The 19,915-nt window shown below is 44.1% G+C and overlaps 1 long non-coding RNA gene across 1 annotated transcript in view; it reads right to left on the bottom strand.

Moving 5' to 3' along the window:
• Positions 1–19,915, bottom strand: part of Gm41005 — a 22,843-nt gene continuing 2,928 nt past the window's right edge. Inside the window, exon 2 of the long non-coding RNA XR_873685.2 lies at positions 1–305. This is a non-coding gene — a long non-coding RNA (predicted gene, 41005). The remainder of the gene's footprint in view (positions 306–19,915) is intronic.

Below are 19,915 nucleotides of genomic sequence, written 5' to 3' on the forward strand. Positions count from 1 at the left end.
TGCCTTGGAAAACACATTAATTTTACAATGAAACCAGAAATCATGACAGATAAGTAAGATGGTAGTGCGGAAATTGCCCCACTTTAAAACTTAATAGTAACAAGGAAAGGGCAGTTACAGATTAGACCAAAAGGAGCTTGTTGAGGCCAACAAGTTTCTCATGGTAAGCACGGCTATTTTAATAGTTGTTTGTTTGTTTGTTTGTTTCCTTGCTTGTTTCCTTGCTTGTTTCCTTGCTTGCTTGCTTGCTTGCTTGCTTGCTTGTTCGTTTTAAGTTCTTTTTGCTGAGTTCTGTAATGTGATTTCTGAAAGGAAAGAAAAAAAAAAGGCTCTGAGCTGGGTCTCTGGCTCTGGGTGAAGATAGGAGTTAGCTGCCAGGAGGATTAAAAGCTTATTACCCAGCAAGAAGCTTTCTAGGAAAGGACAAAGGCATAATACAGCCCCTTCCCACGAGTTAATCCAAGTAGGCCTGCCAACTGCCTAACTAGAAAGCCACGCTTACTCAGAGACTAGAAAACAGTATAAAGCCTACCTAAAGTGTAGATTGGGACAATCTGTCTGTTGTCCTGTGTTACTTCCTGAAAGTGTCTTTCTCTGAAATGGTCCTTTTGGCCATTGTATGCTCCTACACCTTACAACAAGCTCTGTAATAAACTCTATCTTCTACAATATGCTATACCTTGCTGAAAGCTTTCAAAGCTGATCACAAAAACTGCGAAGCTGAGGTGAGACCAGAACAAGGTCCCAGTAACATAATTGAGTAGTCACAGCCAGGCTCTGTGGAAAGTGCTTTAGAATTATCACCTTATACAATGCTCACCTCAAAACAGGATAGGGAGACCCAGAGAGATTAAGGCACTTGCTTGATTTGACCCAGCCATAGAGTGGCAGCTACAGTCTCAGAACAAAGGCAGCCTGCATAGAAACAATGCTTGTGAGTATCTCACACATCTCCCTTAGGCTTCTATCGAAGGAATTCTTTTCCAGCACTGGACCCTGAATATACTAGGATATACAAATCTGCACTGGGACGTACTCAGCCAGATGTTTCTGAAGCCCATAGGGATAAATGACTGCAGTCTCAGTTTCTAGCAGCACACACACACACACACACACACACACACACACACACACACACACCACATATATTACAGACACACACTCACATATGCACCATATATTACATACATACCACTCATACCACACACACATACACACACACCACATACACTGCAGACACACACTCAAATATGCACCATATATTACATATATACCACTCATACCACACACACACACACCATACTTCAGATACACCACACACACCATACATCTACCACATACACACACATACCACAAATATACACACATACTATACACACACACCACTCACACAGACAACGCATGCACACACACAGAAGAGGTTATGGTGAGGATTTTCTTCATGTGCTACCCCAGCTGGTTCCAAGCCAGAAGCATGTCTGCTTTCTCTAGTTGAGCCCTTCTCAAGTGTATCACATCAGTATCTGTTCCATCAAGAGCAACACTCTTACTGCCACCCAAGAGGTTAACACTTTTTTCCTTCACACTATATTTTGCAGTTCCTTATGTCATTAGCCCAAGAATTTTTCCTGAGTTCCAGACCTGATAGTATGAATTAAAACAATTAAAAAAACCTCTTGTTTTCTATATATGAAATTATCATAAAATATTGAATGTGGTTCTCAGAATATATCCAGACATATTTAAAGCATGTAACATCTCCAATATCCTAGGAGCCCAGTCATCAGAACTACTGCTGATCTTTACCACAGACTGTAGCACTTCCCTAGGGTACCTCTCCCACACCTTCAATTAAGAATAACCTCCTACTTTATTTTTGCCAGTGGTGCAATCCAGCTCTTTAGAAACACAAATGAAGATTACATAACTCTCTTCCTCTTTTGAGAAAACCTTCTTCCCAGCCAATTCCTCCACTGTTGTGGAGCTGATCATTCTCTGAGTACAAGAGGAGCAATTACTAAAGATGAGCAACAATAGGCAGGTGTGCTACAGTGTCAGAATGAGGCCCTATAGTCCAATGTGTCTCTAAGGCTGACTTCAAAAGTCAGCTATGAGGAACCTCAGCAGGTGTTAATATAGCAGCCACCCACTTATTCCTACCAACAGTCATGAGAAGATGGGGCATTCTTTAACACACAAAGTCAAGGTGCAGTCAAGTCTGTGTATCCATGGAGTCTCACCTGAGGGTACCATACTTTTGAATTCAAGATCAAATGCAGACCCTCTAATGAGAAGCTCAGCCACACTCTTGGACATGTGCTACTTTTTAAATTAATCCTGTGCTTAAATCTCTCTTAATATCTAGTCTTGGGCTGTTGAAACAGCTCATTGGGTAAAGATACTTGTAGCCAAATTTAATGACTGAAGTTTGATGCCCAGAACTCACATAATAGAAAGAGGGAATCAACTCCCTCAAGTTGTCCTCTTACCTACACACGCATGCCCATACAGCCATAAGTAAAAAATAAATAGATAGACAGGTAGATAAATAAATAAATGTCAAAAATTAATCTTTTGTTAATAAACTCTAACTCTGCTTAATTTTTTCAGAAAGAAATTATCTACAAATCTTCATCTTCATTATCCCTTAAATAACACAATATGGCATTTAAGATGTATTTATTATTATATCTAAGTACACTGTAGCTGTTCTTCAGACTCATCAGAAAAGGGCGTCAGATCATATTACAGATGGTTGTGAGCCACCATGTGGTTGCTGGGATTTGAATTCATGACCTTTGGAAGAGCAGACAGTGCTCTTGCCACCTCTCCAGCACAATATGGCATTTAATTTGCATAACATTTGCAGTTTATTGGATATTATAAGTAATCTAGATTTATGGACTCCAGAAGGACAAATATAGCTTATATGCAAAAGACAATTTCATATAAGGAACTCAAATATCTATGGATTTTTGGTATCCTGGATATCCTCACAGCGACCAAGTTACCACTGTCTATAAAATGAGACTCTATGGGCAACCTACATGCAATGATGCTGGGAAAATAAAGATGAGTTTCTATCTTCATGCACAAATACAAACATTAGGGAGGTTTGCCAAGGTATTTCTAGGAATTGTGGAATATGTGGCATTCCAAACCATTAGTCCCTGGGGTTTTTTTGGATCATCTCAAATCATCTGTCTTGCCTCAGAATTAATAGTAACAGACTCCCAGGATGTGGTCTCTCCTGGCATTCTGACGTCAAACATCAGAGACCAGTTTCTCCAGCTGTCTCTGCAAACCAAAGCTCAGCATCCTTCTGTGTTCTCTCTACAACCAACACACACACTTGGAAGTTCACTGCCCAATTGCTGCTAGGGTGAAAACCAAAACCTCCTACGACTGGAAACAGGATCTATGCTATGGTATATTTGTTATGCTATGGTATGTTTGTTAAATGAAATACAATTGCCTTGGATGCATCAGGACTATATCTATTCAAGATAAATGGTTAAAGTGAGCAAAGCAAAGAAAAAAACAGAAGCTGACATGACACTGCTAAAGAAAAATGCAAAGACATTCTTCCTCCAACAGACAGATTTGATGGACCTATGTTGAGGTTTTGTCTTTTACTGCCTATTGTAATGCTAAGTGTGCTCTCCCAAAACCTGGAGTCTGCAAGTAGCCCCTTGGGACCCTGCCCCCAAGTTAATTCTGATGGGTTAATTCTGGGAGAAGAGAGATAGGTGGGTTTTAGGTTTCCTCTGGCTTGAGGCAACAAGGAAAGGAGAGAAGGAGGCTGCCAGAAGGAGAATGTGCAGGAGAGGAGAAAGGAGAGCCACCATGGGTTAGCTGAGCCATAAAAACATGGCCATGTGGGCTCGCCAGTTGCAGCTAAGAGCAGCCCAGATGAGACATATTAAGTAATAACTTGGGTTATAGATAGGAAGATAGATTCTAGCAGCATGGAGGGTAGGCAGTTGCCCAGCTATTGTGCTGCATAAAGCACATACTGCATAGAGACATATAAGAAATTAGTCCAGGCTTCATTAAAAAGGAAGAACCAAGTATAGTGGGGAATGGGAAGCAGCAGGTTTTGTTTTTTTTTTTAAAGATTTATTTATTAATTATATGTAAGTACACTGTAGCTGTCTTCAGACACTCCAGAAGAGGGCGCCAGATCTCGTTACAGATGGTTGTGAGCCACCATGTGGTTGCTGGGATTTGAACTCTGGACCTTCGGAAGAGCAGTCAGGTGCTCTTACCCACTGAGCCATCTCACCAGCCCCTAGCAGCAGGTTTTTGTGTGTATTTCCAAACAATGAGCTAGGTGCTTTAAAAGGAAAGAAGAGGAAGGAGAGGAAGGAGATGCCACTCACCCAAGAACATCAAAGAACAAGATTCAGCTTCCCTGAAGCTTTCCTGAAGGAGTTCCCAAGAAGAAGAGAGACAAGAGGAGGAGGGAGAAGAGGAGGGGAAGGAGGAGGGAGAGAGGATCCAGTTCCTATTGAAAGTATAACAACGTAAAAACAGAATTCTAGGCCTTTAGGCCCAGGCTTGGGAATGTGGCCTTTGTAAAGGTATGCTAATCATAAAAGAGATAGCGACATTCCTCTACCCACCCGCTTCCTGGGTTCAAAGAGTGCTCATTCAAAGAAAGTCACCCTGGCCATTACCAGAACCTGCAATGCAAATGTGCTATTGTTAGGGGCTCTTAGAAGCTGTCTTGAGAGTTAACAATTACCAGGTATTCCTTGTGACTCTTGTAACTTTACACTTCCTTGTGACTCTTAACTGGTATCTTTGGTATCTTCCAACAAAGCCCTCCCCACTTCCTTGAGTTTCGGTTTCTTCCTTTAAATACCCCCTTACCCAGCTACTCGGGGCGCCACAGTCCTCTACCCCTGCGTGGTGTATGACCGTGGGCCCGAGAGCGCTCTTGAATAAAAATCCTCTTGCAATTTGCAACAAGACCGTTTTCTCGTTGGTGATTTTGGGGTGTCGCCTCTCCTGAGTCAGAACGTGGGAGAGTCCTCACGTTGTGGGTCTTTCACTATCCCACATGAATCTAGCTGCTGGTCCATTCCAAAGCACAAAAGGTCCACACTCCTCCAATTCCCCACCAAGACGAGAAGAGGGAACTAAGAAGCTGAGTCATATCTGTACATGGAAGAGGAAGCCTTCCGCACAGTGAGAAACACCAAGCTTATGAGTTACTAAAGCTCTGTGCTTCCTATAACAGAAAGTTCTCATACATGGTGATTCTCGCAAAGAAAATGTTAAAGAAAAAAGACAAGTTGAATGGTGCTTGATGAAACACAGTTGGGAAGGTTTCCTCGGGAACATAATGATCAGTATCTAAACCACTGCAAAGGTGGATATTGAAGCAGGGGAGAGACTGGGCTCAACTCCAAATCAGAAAGGGCAGTTGAGACTCATAAGCAAGGAACAGAAGAGACAATTACTAAGTGGGAACATCAGGAAAAAGAAGAATTTGGGCTAAATTAACTGAACAGGATCCCTGCTGAAGCCAGGCCAGGTGGACAGACATCACTTGGGGGAGTGACACAGTGATTGGACATAGAGTCTTGCTAACCTACCTTAGCAGGATGCTCTACTACAGATGAAGCAGAAGGAAATGCAGAGTCAGGCACAGCAGAAGGTCCTAGAGGCTGACGACAGTTTGTCCAAGCAAAGATTCTCCCAGAGTCCAGTGCAGTTTTTAGCTGGGTTTACCATGCTTAGGTTGCTACATTTCAAGCTGTAGAGAGCAGCTATCTCCATCAAACAGTACCTGTGGGTCACAGGTAAGTGTCCCACTATTTGGCCATAAACCTGAGAACTAAGGCCCTTGTGCCTTGCTACCAGGACAAAAATTATGCCTTTGAGTGGCTCTTCCTCTCAGAAAGAAGAGTCTTTGGTGACAGTGTAAATGTGAAGGGACCCCGGTAGAGAGAAGGCAGCTGGTGGTACAAACTGTCTAGGAGGGTCTTCTGTGCAGCCAGGACAGACAGCTTTACATTTCCTCTGTGCCATGAGTGGTTTCACAGCCCCATTCCTGTCCCCACTGGAGTCTCTGAGCTTCTGTGCTCACTCATCCTCACCTGGGAGGGGAGGGGTGTCCCACTTACAACACCCCAAAAGTTCAATGAAGGACAGTGGCTTAAACTTTCATGAGCAAAAATGTTTTGACTAGAAGCCCATCAAACCATTTTTGTCACACATAAATTTCTCATCTATTTGTACAAGAGTCTTTTAACTGAACTTTATACTAAGTTCTTTGTCCTTTTCTTTTTTGGCTTGAGGGTTTTTTGTTGTTGTTCTTGCTGGGTTTGGGGGTTTGTTTTGCTTTGCTTTCATGGTAGAGGTGGTTTATTGGTGATAGTGGTACTGGGACCCAAACCAGGGCTTTGCCCTTGCCAGGCAAATACTCTACCACTGAGCTATATTCCAACTCACAAACCTTGTGTTCTATGAAAAAGAAATGAAATAAGTAAGTTATGACATGGGGCAATGGTGCGACAGTAAGCGCAGTGGAAGCCCTCAGGACTAGGAAGGGCTTGCAGTGACTGTTGCTTCCTGCTAGGAAAGGCTTGCAGCAGCTGCTGTTTCGTCATTGATCAGTGGCCACATCCTAAAACATATGAGGCCCTTGCTTGGTGGCTATAGGTATCTTGGATTTTCTTTTTTCTGGGGTCCATTTCTCTTACATTTTACCTTAAGCTCGTTGGTTATTTCAGGTCTATGATGTACACATGTGTCCTGTTGTTGTTTCTGGATAAGACAAGCTGTCCCCTCTAATTAAAGACTGCCCCTAAATGATTCATTTCCTTTCAGCATCTCATATTTCAAGAATTTATTTTCACAATCGCAGCTATGACTTCTGGGATTGCACATAGGCTGTTAACAAACACAAAGGAATGTCTGATGTGTTGGCAACTCAGTTGCTTCCTTCTAAGATTGCTGGCCTCCTGGTGTGATGGGTCTCATTTAGTTTGAGGTACTACTTGTTGCCAGTAGTCCCAAAGAAAGGCATTTGTCTCTGCCTTTTCCTTCCTCTCACTTCTAGGGCCTGAACTGGAGGTTGCCCACATCACTAAGTACTTTCCAGCCCTAGTTTTAACAGCATCTCAGTAAATTGCCCATGATGGTCTTTAACTCATTCTATAATCCACACAGGCCTTGACTCTCCCACTCTCCAGGTATCTGAGATTATAGGCCACCCTACCAGTTTGAGCTTTAATGCTGCTTTGTACAGTTTCTGCCTTATTTTTTCAGGCCTTCCCATATTGCTACACCTACTTAGTCATACAGGCAAGCACCTAGCAGGCTTCCTGTGGTACTGGTTTCCTGCCATGCCCACTGCTTTCTGTTCTTGCTTTTGAATCCTTGCTCATGAAGCAGTTTTCTATTTTCATTTTTACTTTAATGTCTCCTTGTTTTGCTTTTACCACCTCTCCCTGGCTCCTTTGACTTCCTCGATAGGCTGGATCCCACAGTAGGTGTTTTGGACATGCATAAAAGTCTAGGTTACCTTGTGCCCTAGAGCTTGCATTGTGGCCTCTTGTCTTGCCTATTTTTAGCCCTGCTAAACTCCTCCTTACCTAGGACCACCCTCAAGAGGTATGGCTGCTCCTCTTGGTAAGATTAACACTGCCACTTTGTCCCCATCCCTGTCCTCCAGTAGTTCCGGCTGGTCAGAAGGCCTAGGGCAGATATGAGGTCAAGCTGCAGTTGAAACACACACTAGAAAGCCATATGTAGTTCCCCTCCTTGTAGGTACTCTCCAACCTTCAAGAATTTTTCTCTTTGAGCCATTACTTGGCAAGAGGCAGAAGCAGACATTTCAATGTTCTTTACCAGTCTCCACCAGTCACCTTCTCTACAACTGATTGCCGAACAGAGCAGAGAGCAGAGCAGAGAGCAGAGCAGAGAGCAGAGCAGAGCAGAGAGCAGAGCAGAGCAGAGCTCTGCAGAGCAGAGCAGAGCAGAGCAGAGCTAAACCACATATGAAAGTTCCCTCGTGACAAATATCCTCTTCCTCCATCCTTTTGTGTCCCACTATCCCTTTAAACTATTGCTCTGTTTTTAACTCTGCTTTGTCAAGTTTCCTAAAAGTTAATCTGGCTGGAGGTGGTGGTGTGCATCATTAATCTCAGAAAAGGCAAGGCAGAGGCAGGCAGATCTTTTTTAATTCAAGGCCTGCCTACCTAGTGAGTTCCAGGCCAGGCAGGAATGCATTGACAAGACACTAGCTCAAAAACAAAACAAACAAAATACTAATTTGAACTGGTTTTCAATTCTCCACCTCCTCAATCACTGCCTTCAATAAAAAACAAAACAAACAATCATGAAGTGACGTGTGCAAATGGAAAACATTCAAAGATAGAGGATGAACGAGGAAACGTCCTACTCCATCTGTCTACTGGAGTGACAGATTAGGTTTCGGATTTCAAGACTTTCTTCAAAAATAAATAAATAAATAAAGCCCATCGGTTTTATATATTGTGTGGATATAGATATAGATGTCATAACATATATGTCTTCCACATTCCCTAACATAAGCTGTCAGAGTTACACATTCTGTGCTTGTAGGCACACATACTTGTGGAGGTGTACATGTGGAGAGTGTTGGAGAGTTCTCTGTTACTCTCCACATTCTGCCTCTGAGGTCTCGAGCGCGCCCCCAACTCGCCAGCAAGAACGACGCCACAGCAGGATCCTTCTGCACACGTTTATTCAGTCCTATTTCTTCTTTCTCTATATATCTCCCTTGTTTATATCTCCCAATAATAACAATCCTCTCTCGAATAATAATCCTCCCTCTAACCCGGGCCTCTCACTCTTATATACTCTCAGTTCCCATCCACGCACAGCAGGCCACACCACTTCACCAGGCACGCAGCTTCAGCTAATCAGGGCAGCAGGGGCAAATCTCCACCAAATTGGATTCACCTGTATCCTGGTACACCTGTGCAGCTCTCAAGATGTTTGTGTCTTATATGAGGAAGTCAGGTGCAAGTCATATGACTTAGCTGCAGTCCCTGGCACCTTTGGGACTGCCGCCACACCCGCTCCCCACAATTCCCCCTTTTCTTTTAATAAGAGCAATAGGCCACCCATATTAATGAGAGTGGAGATAGAGGTCAAATCCCCAGTGTGCAGGTAAAGGAGCCATGTACAGGATTAGCTCTTAGGCTCACAGGCTTTTACCCAGAGCAACCCTGACCTGCTCCCGTGTCGTTTTTCCTGGGGGAAGGGAACTAGGACACTGAACCTTCATGAAAGATGACATGTCTCCCTAGAATAGGCTCATATATGCCGCAGAGCCCTTCTATTGCAGTGCTTAGCCGTGCAACTCTCTCGGGCTGCTGAAGCGCACTCACTCTATCCCGTGCAATGAGACTAGCCTCGTGGGGTGCAAGAGCTGAATGGCCAGCGACCTATTGCTTAAGCATAGATATATCAGGGGAAGCACCATGTTCTAGAGCTGCAAGCGCCTGGGCAATAACCACCTTGTCTCTCCTAGTTTGGGCCTTAAGCTTACAGACCAATCAAAGAAGCAACACTAATCCACAGCAAAGTGTATCTCCAAATAATATCAATCCCACCCATTTTTTAAAGAAGGGAAATGTTGAGGAGATCCAATTGGGTAATCCTTTGGTCAGGGACAGGTCCAAGCGCGTGGAGTTGACCTGAAGTCTCAATTCCCGAAGGGTCTGTTCAAATTCAGCCGTCCAATTCTGTAACATATACTGAGAAAGACTTTTTGACAAATTAGCTGCCCTAGTAAATTTCTCATACTGAATGGAAGTAATGCATAATGCGAGGTCTCCCAAGCTCCCGACAAACCCTAAGCCAGTTTTGTAAACCTTTGTTCTTTCTTGGGGCTATGGCCGCTCTGCATTCCTGCGTGGCTTGCTCATAAATAAGCTATTCTACCAGAGGTGCGGCTTGCTCCGAATCTCTAAAAATACGCTCTGCTGCCTCTGTCATTCTGGCCACAAAATCTGAGAATGACTCCTGAGGTCTCTGGACGATCTTTGTTAGTTGTCCAGTGGCTTCACCTGCTTGGGAGAGCGCCTTCCAGGCCCTAATAGCCTTTTCATCTGATTCAGAACTATTAAGAACTGGCTCCTTGAGCTCACCTAGTGATGAGTATAGGCTCCTTCTCCTAGAGACCTCCGCTAATTGATCTTTTTTCTTTTCTTTTTTCTTTTCCTTCCTTCTAATCTCTCCCCAGGTATTCTTACCTGACCTAAACTTTTCCTCGGGTTCAAGACCCTTGGAAAGGCCTGTATGCTTATTTTGTGTACCATATTTTCTCTTTGCTCCTACTCTCTCTCCCCGCTTTACTTCTGATAGATTGTCCTGAATTTCATCCAGAATCCGCCCTGCCTTAACCACTTGATAACATGTGAAAAGGAACAAAAGGGCTTCTAACACTAGAAAAAATTCAAGGCCAAACATTTTCCACTTTACTTCTGATAGACTGTCTTGAATTTCGTTAGAAAGTTCAAGATCAGGCGTACCTTGTAAAGCTATACTTACGGGTTACCGCCGTTCCCCAGCTGAAAAGTTCTGAATTCATGCAGTTGAATCCTTCTTAACAGTCTGCTTTACGGGAACCTTTATTACCGCGACCCGCAGTTCTGGTTCTGGAATGAGGGATCTTCCTTGCGCCGGTGATGGTAACCGTCCCAGGTTTTCTCGTCCTGGGTTTTCTCGTCCCGGGTCTTCTCGTCCCGGGTTTTCTCGTCCCAGGTTTTCTTGTCCCAGGTTTTCTTGTCCCAGGTCTTCTCGTCCCGGGTTTTCTCGTCCCGGGATTTCGGCACCAACTTCTCGAGCGCGCCCCCAACTCGCCAGCAAGAACGACGCCACAGCAGGATCCTTCTGCACACGTTTATTCAGTCCTATTTCTTCTTTCTCTATATATCTCCCTTGTTTATATCTCCCAATAATAACAATCCTCTCTCGAATAATAATCCTCCCTCTAACCCGGGCCTCTCACTCTTATATACTCTCAGTTCCCATCCACGCACAGCAGGCCACACCACTTCACCAGGCACGCAGCTTCAGCTAATCAGGGCAGCAGGGGCAAATCTCCACCAAATTGGATTCACCTGTATCCTGGTACACCTGTGCAGCTCTCAAGATGTTTGTGTCTTATATGAGGAAGTCAGGTGCAAGTCATATGACTTAGCTGCAGTCCCTGGCACCTTTGGGACTGCCGCCACACCCGCTCCCCACACTGAGGGAGGATCTCTCCTTGAACTACCAGCAAGTGCCGGTGGTTCTCCTGTCTGCTCTGACCTTGGTGCCAGGGCTATAGGCATTTGAGGGACCAGACCTGACTTTTGACATGAGAGCTAGAACCTGAACTCTAGCACTTATACTTGGACCTCAGTAAGCCATTCCTCTATCTACCTACATAGTTTATTTGATAAATACATCACTTAAAGTTTTATATCTTGAATATCTTTCATAGTCAGTATATCCAGATACAATGTAGTATTTTTAATGTCTTCAAAGTAGCCATATAGGTTTTCCCTGATTTGTTTAATCAGTTCCATATTCAGAGATGTTTGGGTCAGCCTCAATTTTAAGATTGTTTTAATATTCTTATTACAAAGAATCCCATAGAGAAGCTGTGTTCAACAATTCTAGTACACTGGTGACATTCCGTGTCTTTGCACTCTGAAGCACTTTCCCTCTTGCCCTGTCTCCACATAGATCTTATGTTGGCACGTATTTGGTTACTCAGTCTTAAAAGGGATGGATTTCACTGAACAAATCTTTGCAGAAGGTCTGGGGGAAAAGCCAAGGTCACCAGAATCCCAACCTTCTCGGACATTTCCATGACTCAGTTCGTCAGTAAGAGATACCATTAAACCCTGATATAGCTGTCTCTTGTGAGACTAGGCCGGGGCCTAGCAAACACATAAGTAGATGCTCACAGTCAGCTATTGGATGGATCACAGGGCCCCCAATGGAGGAGCTAGAGAAAGTATCCAAGAAGCTAAAGAGATCTGCAACCCTGTAGGTGCAACAACATCATGAACTAACCAGTACCCCGGAGCTCTTGACTCTAACTGCATACGTATCAAAAGATGGCCTAGTCGGCCATCACTGGAAAGAGAGGCCCATTGGACACGCAAACTTTATATGCCCCAGTACAGGGGAACACCAGGGCCAAAAAATGGGAATGGGTGGGTAAGGAATTGGGGGGGAGGGTATGGAGGACTTTTGGGATAGCATTGGAAATGTAATTGAGGAAAATACATAATAAAAAAAGAAAAAAAAAGAGATACCATTAAGCAGCAAGACTCTTGTGCAGAGGGCAAAAACACTGTTCAAGGGTGTGATTCTTCATGACAACCATTCACCCCTCGGAAAACTCACATTTCCTCTAAGCCATCATCTCCAGGTCTTTCCATCTCTGGTCAGCAGGCCTAGGGCAGATATAAGGACGAGCTGCAGTTGAAACACACACTAGAAAGCAATATGTAGCTCCCCTCCTTGTAGATACTCTCCAACCTTCAAGAATCTTTCTCTTTGAGCCCTGACTTGGCAAGAGGCAAAAGCACACATTTCAATGTTCTTTACCAGGCCAAGTAGGGCAGGAGGGTAGGAAAGTGTGCTAATGGCCATGGGGTTAGCTCTGTTATGTCACAACACGCATAGGCTTGCCTACAATGCAATCTTATGGAATCATTTTCTCAATAGAGGTGTCCTCTTCTCAGGTGACTTTAGTTTGTGTCAAGTTAGTATAAAACTAGCCAGCACAGTAGTTAAAAGCCTTACTACTCTTCCAGAGGGCCTGAATTTTGTTCCTAGCACTCACATAGTAATTGGCTCACAACCACTGTAACTGAGGTTTCAGAGGATTCAGCTGCTCTCTACTGACCTCCAAGGGCACCAGAAATACACGTGGTGCAATATACATGCTAAAGAGACAGGAGAAATAAGTATTCCTTTAATGAAATAACATAGTTTTCACATGCCTGCAAGTTTTTCTGAATCACTCAAAAAAGCTGTTTTCCCCTCCCTCTGTCTCTGTCCTAAGCATGCTTCTTCAATGTGGCTGCTTAGGTGCACTGCGTGCAGTTCTACTGTGCAGCCAACCTCTATGCTGTTTTAGCTTTTCACTTCTCTCCTTACTCCTGTGCAGCTGCCGAGACTGTCAGCTTGCTAGCCTGAGGTATTCCTTTAGAACTTCACTAACACTGTCCTCAAATTTCCTTTTGAGTTCCTTCTTAAACTCTACTATTAGTAAAACCAAGAACCTCAAGAGGGGACTCCAGTTTCTCTGGTAAATGTGATTAGTCTGGTGAGACTTCTTCAAATTTCCAATACGAGTAGGCATTTCAGCAAGATGTCTAGGCAACAGAACTGTTTCTGGGGTGGTCATGTGAGCCAGTTGCCACTCAAGATGTAAAGGAGAACTCTGCTAGGAAAAATCATGTACCTGGGATGCCCATGTCCCATGTCCCGTGTGGCTTGGGTCCTGAAACCCGGATTGGGGGACTTGGGGAATGAAGAAAGAACAGGCACACAGTCACATGTACAGAAAAGTATGGTGTGTCCTCTGGTAGCGTGGCACCTACTATCAATACAACCCAGAACCTCCAGGGTGTTTATGTTGTATAGTGCAGGGGGAGGGGTTCAGTCTCTGTAGGAGGTCATAGAGGAGGAGGCTCAGGTTGTAAATACAAAGCAGGAGGAGGAAGCTGCAGTTGCTAGTTATTGTACACACTGATCAATCAATCATACTTGGACAGACAAAGGCTTTGCTTTTCTGAAACTGATTCTGATGGGGAACGGTTTTGTCAACTTCCCATGGGCCCGATGCTTTGGTCTTTGACATGGCTGTGCCCGTGGCCAAAATACACACTCCTTCGGGGCTTTCTTGACTCTATGCCCCTTCTATTGCCTATTACCTAACACGGAAATGTGTGAAAGAAGGCTAGATGTGTAGCTCTGTTGTAATCAAGAGAAATAGACCAAGAGAATCTTAGAGACAGTATTCCCTGAGCTCTGGCATCTTTTCTCCCCTGAGCCAACTGTTTGTCCATGAACTCCTGAGAATGAGAAAAATTAACCTCTCTGATCAAAACTGAGTTTAATTGGGCTTTGTTACTTCATATGAGAAATAGCCTAATAAACCCAATTAGTGACTAAAGCTACAAGAGCCGAGGCATTAAATTCTTGTTCAGATAGTGTTATGAGTTCTAAATCTATCTGCTTTGCCCTCAAAATACAGACCACAGACCAAACAAGGCATTCACAGTCCAACCCCAACACATCCATCTCAGAGATGGGGTCAAGTTCCCTTGACCCTTATGTGTCATAAAAGTTGGGTAAAGTCTGTTTACTGTTTTGACTGTGAGTTTGGTGATCAGCAAGAAGGTCTTGGTGGATGTCACAGATCAGTGATAAAAAACAGCCTGAGGAAATAATGCTCGTTCTTAAGTTATGCAGATTGTTGATGAATAATTAGGGTCACAAGTATAAGACTTGACCATAACCCCTGATCTGTGTGAAGGTGCCCATCAGGCTGTTACCCTTATCTTGTACATAAACCACTCCAATATCAGCCTCCCAGGCAAGATAATCCTTTAGGGGAGGAATCTCACCTACCTGAACTCACTGTTAAGAAGTTCTTTCTGTTTCATAATCTTGCATACCAACCACATAGTTCTAGTTTCAGAATGAGCAAACTGAATCTCCATGGTAAGCAGATGAATATCCTGTGGATTTTGTACCTCAGCACCAAGGGCTGGTAAAGGACATAATAAATAAAATCTGCCTTCTCTATTAGAGTCTCCAGTAAAGGAATCCCCCCCCTTCTAAATTTTAGTTTGTTTTGCCTGATTTTGTTTGGGACTATTCCCTTCCATGAATTCAAAAGCAACAATAAGACAATAAGTGGGTCTACAAAGCCCACATGTATAGGGTCTTGAAGTTAACATGGGAGCAAGAAACCAAAGTAATGCCCGGGAACTTTAGGGTGGTAACTTAAGATTCCATACCCAAACTGAATATTGATCTTAGAAGCCATGGTGAAAGAAACTGTCTAAATGTAAGGCAGAACCTGCTTGGAAACAGCTGATGCTCATGACATTTATTGAATTTCATGTCTTCCAGGTCAGAGACCCTTTCATTCAGTCAATTTTGCATCTACCTTTAAAAGTTGCTGTGAGGATTAAAATTGCTTGTATTAAGTTCTTAGAGTAAGACTAGCACAGGGTTAGCACATAGTGGGTGGCTGTCAGTGTTACTGATTTCAGAGAACAGGTAGAAGATGAGGAAGTGCCCTGAGAAATCTGTGGGACAAAGTTAATGATCCCCCATAGTCAGATCTGTGAAGAACCAGAGAACATTCCAACATTTCAGAGGGCACAGCCACAAACCATCTGATAACATGCTTTCTCATCTGAATCCTCCAGCAATATCCCTAAAAGGCAAATGTGGTTTGGAAGTAAGCCATGGCATCCCTCCAACCTCTGAGGGACCCTTAGAGCCAATTTAGCCTGCCAAGATAATTTTGAAGCAAGATTGGATAGACTCTGTAAGGGTTCCTTGCTCCAAAGCATTTCTGTCACTACTTGGGATCAAAGTGTGCTTACTAATTTATTTTGTTTCCTGAGAGATGTACCCTTACAATTATAATTTTGAAAATTGATATATGGCTCTTCTTTGTTAGGGACACTTTCCTTTAACACTCTCCTGGTGATCTAACTGCTCTCATTTGTGTCCTTATATACCTCTATTGTATCATCCTGCAGAGTTGATAATATTTATGCCCATTTGTCTTAGTCAGTACTGCTGTGAACAGACACCATGACCAAGGACAACATATATTTGGGGATGGATTACAGGTTCAGAGGTTCAGTCCATTATCATCAAGGTGAAAGCATGGCAATATCCAGGCAGGCATGGTGCAAGCAGAGCTGAGAGTTCTACATCTTCATCTGAAGGCTGCTAGTGGAATATTGACTTCCAGGCAGCTATGGTGAGGGTCTTATAGCCCATACCCACAAGGACACACCTACTCCATCAGGGCCACACCTTCTAATAGTGTCACTCCTGAGCATATACTCCCAAGCATCACATTCCACTCCCTGGTCCCCATAGGCTTGTCCAAACATATAAGTCTATGGGTGGCATACCTAAGCATAGCATAATAAAAAATACATTTAATACAACTTCAAAGGTCCCCATAATCCATAGCAGTCTTAACAATGTTAAAAGTCCAAAGTTCAAAGTCTATTCTGAGATTCATCTAATCACTTAACTGTAATTCCCAAAGCAAGACAGAAAACCAGCTGGACAACCTCCAAACTCTGCATCTCCATGTCTGATGTTAAAGCATTCTTCAGATCTCCAATTCCTTTTCATCTTTGTTGATACCAACAAACTTCTTTCTCCTTGGCTGTTTTCACTCCCTGTTAGAATTCCTCAGCAGATATCCCACAGCTCTGGCATCTCGAACATCTAGTGGTCTTCAACTGAACTTCACAGCTTCTTGTTTCAATGTCTGGGATCCACACATGATCTTCTGTGCTCTTCCAAAGGTTTGGCATCACTTCTCCAGCTCTGCCCTCTGTAGCACTCTGAGCTCAGGCTGATACACTCAACTGCTGCTGCTGTTCCTGGTGATCATCCCATGATATGGCATCTCTAACACCCTGGGGTCTTTCACTGTAACTAGGCTTCATCAATAGCCTCTTATGGACTCTCTTCATGGTGCCAAGCCTCAACTTCTTTGCATTACCTCTTCAGTCATCAACTGCAACTGAGGCTGCACCTTCACCAGTGGCCTTTCATGGCCTCTTACAGTGCCAAGCCTCAACTGTCCATGCCTTCAAAACCAGTACCACTTGGGTGACTCTTACACATTACCAACTATAGCTATAGCATGAGGTACAACTATCTCTGGAACACAGATTTTTTGTGCTCTCAGAAAATACTTCCCAGAAGATTTCACCTCAGTGATGCTGATCTCTTCTTAATCACCACTAATTTCTTAGTTCCAGCTAGTCAGCATCAATTGTCCCAGTAGTCCCTTCTATACTTGACAGCCTGAGGCAAATTGCCCAGGCTGCCCAGTTTTGCAGCTTGTTGGGGCTGGAAAAATATCACCAGCTTTCTGTTTTCCAATTCCTGTGGCCATGTGAACTGGGTTCCCCTGAAAGGCCCGCTGGGCCTGAAAGAGATCAGACAGAGAAAAGAGAGGCCAGAACAAACCTTTCTGTTCAAGGCCTCTGAAGTTTACTGAGAGTCCTTACTTATAAAGAGGGTAGGCCCATCCCCCGCCAGCCCATTCTTGGTGCCTGGAGCCAGCCCCTAGGCAATCTACAGGGTGTGTCAAGGACCTTTCAGCAGGAAGCAGAGTCTCGGAGAAGAGCAAATAGAGCCATCAAGGTCAGAATACTCTACCCTAGGTAAACTCTTTCTTAGTGGCAGCAAGGTCAAAGTCTGGATCAACCTGCTTAGAGGCTGAGGGAGGCTACACTTCTCTGTCTAAGCTTGGTTGTCCTGGAACTTGTTCTGTAGACTTTGAACTCAAGAGATCTGCATGCCTGTCTCCTAAACACTAGGAATAAAGGTGTGGTCCATCAAGCCTGGATTTAAGTTTTTCTTTACCTAGAACAGGTTCTGTCCTAGGCTGGATTTTTTGAGATTTACTTTGTCAATGTAATCAATATAAATCTCTTTACCTTAGCCTCAGCTAGACACTTCAGAAATGGGCAAAAAACAGCCACATTCTCCACCAAAATCCCACAAAACTAGTCTCTAGGCCACACATTGAAATTCTCCACTGAAACCTCTTGAGCCAGGTCTGCTCAGTTCAAATTACTCTCAGCAACAAAGTCTTCTATATTCCTAATAGGATGGCCCATTTAAAACATTCCACTACTTTTCTAATCCAAAGTCCCCAAATCTAAATTCTTCCAAACAAAAGCTGGTCAGGCCTATCACACCCATACCCCAGCTCCTACTACCAACTTCTGTCTTAGTTAGGGGTTTACTGCTGTGAACAGACACCATGACCAAGGCAAGTCTTATAAAGGACAACATCTATTTGGGGCTGGCTTACAGGTTCACCGGTTCAGTCCATTACCATCAAGGTAGGAGCATGGCAGCATTCAGACAGGCATGGTGCAGGCATATAGGGTTGTGAGTTCAACATCTGCTCAGCCACAGAGCTGACTCGGGGGTCCCCACGCCTGGAAAGAGGTCGGGGCTGTGAGGTTCCCAGGTTCTTGGATTCCCAGGCCCAGGGGTCAAGGGGTAACCTTTGGCTGGTCCCATGGGAATAGTCTTTGGCTGACTTGGGCTTGGTGGCAGTAGCTGCAGGGAGTACAGAGAGGCCTTCTACAGGAGATTAGATAGCAGCTCTGTAGGTAAAGGCCTTCTCCATGGCTCCCCACAGCAGATCATGATGAAAAGAGACAGTTCCATGGTTCTAAATCACTTGTTGTTATGGTGGAAAGTAGATGTATAAAACCATACCCTACTTCTCAGAGTGGGCCTGAGATTAAATACTTTTTTGTAGGGAGGGATGTCTGGGAAGGAAAGTTTATTGGCTAAGCCCTCCAGGCCTCTATGTACCTCATTAGCTTAGAGATCTGTCTTTAGCCTACGTGACCATAGGTCATGTTCTTTTCTGAATCTACACGTGGAGGAGCTTGGGGCATTGCCCCTACATGACTGATGGCCGCAAATCTATGGGGGGTTGTGACCAGTGACAGAGGCCTGGTGCCCGGAGCAGGTGAAGGTCCTACCATCCCTTCAGGGGCTCTGGGGTTTCTAGTATTAGGTCAGCCAGGGACTAGGCTACCTTTCATGGTCACACACAGGCTGAGCTGAGAGTTCTACATCTTTATCTGAAGGCTGCTAGTAGAAGACTGACTTCCTGGCAGCTAGGGTGAGGGTCTGATAGCTCACACCTACTCCAAGAGGGCCATACCTTCTAATCATGCCACTCCCTGAGCCCAGCATATACAAGGCATCACACCATTCTCCTGACAGTATCCCCAACTTTCTAATGAATTCCTAAGGATGGAATTGTATATGAGGACCTGTGTGTCTGGCCCAGGGTAACTGATTAATAAGTATTGATTGAATTAGTTCAGGAGTAGACACATAAGGACCATTGTCTTTGCTGTTACCTTCTGTTAGTCTGATGAGTCACACAGCTCCATATTATATTAGCTCTATGAGAAGGACTGCAGAGTAGACACTTCTTTCCTACTAGACTGAGGGCCTCCCAGCTAAGCTCACATGATAAACTGTGCCCTAACCATCATAGGTCACTGTTTTTATATTTTCATTCTTATGCATATGGGTATTTTGCTTGCATGTATGTTTGTAAATCATGTGCATGCCTGGTGCCCATGGAAGACAGAAGTAGTGTGCAATCCTACAGAACTAGGTTACAGACTGTGATGAGCCATACTGTGCATGCTGGAAATCAAACCTGAGTCTTCTGGACGAGCGTGGTATTATCAAGGCCCCACAAGTGGTAGTGCTAGCTTGTCTAAAGCCTGCCCAGCAGTACCACAGAGCAGACTGCAAGGTGTAAGGACACCAAGTAAGGAACCAGGAGGGCTGGGCCCCCAAGAACAGTGCAGCATTCAGTTGGAGTAGTCTGTGTTCAGATCTAGGAGGCAAAACTAGGAGAGCTTGGCTATTCCATGTACTGCAGAGGACAGTAAAGATGCCTTTAACTTTCTGCCCTAGCCATAAGACAGATGATTGCGCTTAGAGGCTGAGCAGAAAGCTGGGCAGTTTGAACACTAAGTCTGAGAGGCTGAAGGCAGGGCTTCTCAGCAGACAATGCTTTCCTGAGACTTGGAGGGGAGGTCCACATATTATTAAATATTAGATAAGGGCTCAGATATTA

This window comes from Mus musculus, chromosome 13 (assembly GCF_000001635.26).
Source record: "Mus musculus strain C57BL/6J chromosome 13, GRCm38.p6 C57BL/6J".
In the NCBI taxonomy this organism is placed as follows: domain Eukaryota; kingdom Metazoa; phylum Chordata; class Mammalia; order Rodentia; family Muridae; genus Mus; species Mus musculus.